Below are 5,091 nucleotides of genomic sequence, written 5' to 3' on the forward strand. Positions count from 1 at the left end.
GTTATTAAAAAAAATTGTGAAGTGTCACAAGAAATAGTGGATGTGAAAACTGCCATCAACATAAAAAGACACTCTAAAACTATTTTTCCAATCTGTAATGGCTTTACATCTGATAGGATGAAATAAACAACACAGACCATTTGGAAAACAATGGAAAACCTGAACTAGACACTCAAAAAAAAAATGAAATAAAAAATCTACCTACCCACCTTAACCGGAACCACACGGTATTTTTAATTAGGCCTAATATGTTCAATTTTCTACTAACCTTGGATTAATTACATTTATCTCTAGTAGCTAACAAATGTCAAATCTTTTGATTAATCAACAACAATTAGTACTTGTAAACAAGATAACTTGTTGATAATTGAATTCTGATTAATACCTTAATTTCCAATGGCGTGATCAATAAAGCTGGGCATGCGTACATGTGTGCACTGCAGCAAATACCCACCGGTTGCTTCAGTAGCAATACGAGGTTACACATACCGAAAGTTATTGTATACATGAACTAATAAACGTATGTCCATCTTGGATTATTGAAACGCGAGAGAGTAACAGAGGTATAGGTCAAATGAGGACAACAATGAAAAGTTCAGATTTGTTTACTTATGTAACACAATGATCTATATGCAAGTAAACGTATGTATGCTAGTCACGTATAATGTGACAAATACGTCATCGTCAGGCAACCGTGCCAGGGAGAAAACTGTCAACAATAGCGTACTTATATTCACTGAGCACTACTTCGTCTGACGTTCAAACAACATGTACACGTATACAGTGATTCTCTTCGTGTCCCTGATTTTCGTCTGTTTATCGATCGAACAACCAACAATCGATAAAAATAGAGAGTGTTTCGACAATCATCGGAGATGTTCAACCAAGCAAGAGTGTGCTTATACGTTCGTACTCCCCAGACCCAATGGTGACCAGTGTCAAAGTGTTCAAGACACAGTGGTTGAAATGGCTGAACTAAAATCTGACAACGAAAACCTGAAAGCAGACAACGAAAACCTGAAAGTAGTGGTTGAGCAAATAAGAGAGCAGGTAAAGTTTCTCCTTGAAGAGAGGAACAGGAGTATTAATGACACTTTGACTGATTTAGTGATCAGTATTGGTAAGTATAAGTACACATACACTGCACTATCTACTACTGAAATGTTGTGGGTTTTTTTTGAAAATGTGTTGTTACTAACAACAACTTACGAGCACCGTAACGAGTATTGCATCATGAGTAAACGTAAACAAGGCGACAGATACAAAGTCAAAGGTTTGCTAAGGATTTAAACTTGTCACTACACTAAATGTATCGACATATAATATTGACCACTAATTTGTGTGTATATTTGAAAATTTATAACAGAACAGTCAGTTTCAGCCAATTGCAGCATTTATATGGACCGAATCAAACAATTGATATACATAACTTGAAAATGTAAAAAGGCTGACGTTTACCTGTACAGCGCAAATTGAAATCGGTGATTGAGAAGTGAAAATGTGTTTACATGTATCGTGTTTAGTTAAAAAGACAAATACCCCAGTAAGTATTAAACTATTGCACAATACAGACTGAATAAACGAAAACCATATGAGGGGCATTCAAACAGAACAAACAACAATACAGACGTGTATTTGTATACGTTGTGTGTCGTTACTGAGAAGTGACATGGAGTGCATGGACTTTGAGTGACCTGTTCATTTGAACAATACATGAGTGAGTGCTCACGTTTTGTCTGTGAAGTAACACAGAAAGGATACACGTTTAGATGACGTGTTTAGCTGAACAATGCACTGAGAGAGACGTGCATATATTTCATAAGTCTGGGTTGTTTCACGAGAAGTAAGACCTCAGACATCGTTTACTTTATACCCGTCAAACTTGCAGAGGGGAATGCTACTCAAGGAAATAAATGTATTTTCATACATGCTGGGTTCTGGAGAATCATTTCATGATTTCTAAAATCCCGCGCTATTACCACAAAAAAATGACCATATTTACACACCATATTTATTTATTTTATTTATTATATTTATTATATTTATTTATTTTATTTTTATATTTATTTATTTTACTCACCATATTTACACATCCTCTGCTCAAGCTTTACCGCTGGTGGAAAGACATGGTTAAAATATATTGGCACACATTTAGGAAACCAATACCCAATCAATAACTTGTCATTGTTGTATGTTTGGATTGGCGTTCCTGTAAATATAGTTTCACTGTAAAATGTAAACTTTTCAAATTTATCATTGTTTAAGTTATACTACTAGAGTAAAAAGAGCTAATGAACTCAACCTGTGCAACGCTTCAATACTATATCGTCTGACTCTTGATAACAATTAGTTAAGATGAAGTAAAAAGAAATAAATGGAATGTTTGACGTCATTGGCGTTTATGCTTCACTATAAAAAACTCACATGTCAAAGGTCATATCCTTCAGATGGTTGTCTTTCTATGCCATGTCACTATGGTGGGACATGTGTTGAACGAGAACGAGGCTACACGTGTTCATGTCGAGAAGGATATAGTGGAAGAAACTGTGAAGCAGGTAAGTGGGACAAAGTACTATAACATATGTATCAGAGATTACTTGCAATGGTGCGCGCGCATACTAAATAATTATCATGATTAATATTGTATACCTACATGCAAAGATATCCAAATGACGCGCGATCGTTTGTTCTACCACAGATAAGTAACACGTGTTCTACAGTAAACCACGTGATAGCAGACTGTCATTTTATGGAAATTCGTTATTTCTGGTAAACACGCAATAACAACAAAACAACAAAACAACAAAACAACCTGCATGAGTACCAGTGTGGGTACTCACAGTTATTTGCATTCGTACTGGCTGAGTTTTTTGCTGCGCTTTCATTGGCTACGCTCGTGAAAAGTATGGCCACAGAGAACACTGCAAACACTGCAAGCACTCGTGCGAATTCGCCGAGTACACCACACTTGCACTCGCACGTCATGGGGTTCTCTTACATGGTTGATCAAAAGTTTAGAGAAGACAGAGTGTTATTCCTTGCCAGGTAAATGGGCATCTACAGCTCAAGAAGGTTTTCAGTTTGCCTGTTACTACAACAACAAGAGTAGTTACCATCAATACCTGGTTGACTGTCAGTAAATGACCGTTGTAATATCAATAAAAATCGTTACCATTAAAAATAAAATGGATTCCATCGGGCTACAAAATGGTCGACGCTAGATTTAGGTTCTATGTGGACTGTAGTTTTTTTTTCTTTATAACGTCAACAATACGAATTCAGTAACTTCTACAGAACTTGTATATGTTTTCGATTATGGCTGTTATTTTCATTCCAATAATTTCATTTCATGTAATTAGTTTACTTATAAATATATTACGTGAGTTTTCTTTTCTTTTCTTCTTTGTACAGTTAAGCATAAACATATTTCATTGTATTTATAGTATCAGAGCAATAGACTAGACTAATTCTGCTTCAACTATTCTATTGCCATCACCAGGTACAATATATTGAAAAACTGTTTTTCTTCTCAGTTGTGTAACATTTTTCCTTTGTGGCTGGTGAAAATAAATAATATGAAATAATGTGATTAAATAATGTCTCTTTTCGTAGTTTGTAATGTGCAATCTGTAGGCATTCAAAACAGTCTGGACAAAAACAGGAAGTCATATATTTCGCTGGGGTGGAAAACAAGATCTTCATGACCGTGCTCTATATCATAGAATTGCTGCATGTGCATAGATTACCCACAATGCCCTTTATCTTAGACCACTACTATATTTTCTATTATGGTCTGAGTCTTTATATACTCTTGTTGCATGTTTAAAGATTATTTCATCGAATCTTAACTTATCTCAATATTTGTCTAGAGCCTGGACAGGAAGCATGCTGGGTTGGTGAAATGTGTTCAAACTGTCAAGTTTCGGTTTTATCATCTTACAATGGTTTAACGGTTTGTTGTCCTGATTGTCGGCATAGAGTGCGTATGTTTGGACACTACGATTCTAGTGAATGCATATGTGATAAAGAAGGTAAATGAATGACGTCATAATAAGAGTAGGATAAACAGATAAACGAGTTTACTTCAGTATATCACAATAACTACAAATAAAATTCAATTTCCTTTAAATATATTTATTTTTGATAGCCATAATATGGAAAAAAAAAAGATTAATAAAAATATCCCTTGACATCATTGAATACAGTAACATTTTAATTTGTCTCTGTATGTGAAGGTTACATTTTTTGTTTCATAGAATTGACATCCCGTGCTTCAAATGGTTGATGAAATTATTCAAAAGCTACTCAGTAATGTAGACATTGTGGTATGTATGTATGTATGTATGTATGTATGTATGTATGTATGTATGTATGTGTGTATGTGTATGTATGTATGTATGTATGTATGTATGTATGTATGAGTGAATGTACAGTAACTAACATCCATATACGCCATTCGTAGATTCGTGTAAGAAATTATTTGAATTTACTGACATGTTGCCTTTATTCTGATGTAACTATAATTTTGATTCTACCATAGTAAATTATCTTACAATATTTGAGATGTTCTAGTCATTTCACTTCACATTTTAGTCACAAACAAATCATTATTAAATTTAGTCAACTTATACATATTCAAACCTTTCAGATACTGATGAATGTTTGTCATCACCTTGTCAAAATGGAGGAACATGTCAAGATATGATTAATGGCTTCGTATGTCATTGTATGGATGGATATACTGGTATTTACTGTCAGATACAATCAGGTACAATGGCATTCTTACAATAAACTTGGCCTAAACAATCATCATTATATAATGTAATATATATAACGTTGGTGTTTCTGTGACTGACAGCCCTTTATACACAGGGTGTTTCTGTGACTAACAGCCCTTTATACACTGGGTGTTTCTGTGACTGACAGCCCTTTATACACTGGGTGTTTCTGTGACTGACAGCCCTTGATACACTGGGTGTTTCTGTGACTGATAGCCCTTTATACACTGGGTGTTTCTGTGACTGACAGCCCTTGATACACTGGGTGTTTCTGTGACTGACAGCCTTTTATACACTGGGTGTTTCTGTGACT

Source organism: Glandiceps talaboti, chromosome 19, assembly GCF_964340395.1.
Source record: "Glandiceps talaboti chromosome 19, keGlaTala1.1, whole genome shotgun sequence".
Classification (NCBI taxonomy): Eukaryota; Metazoa; Hemichordata; class Enteropneusta; family Spengelidae; genus Glandiceps; species Glandiceps talaboti.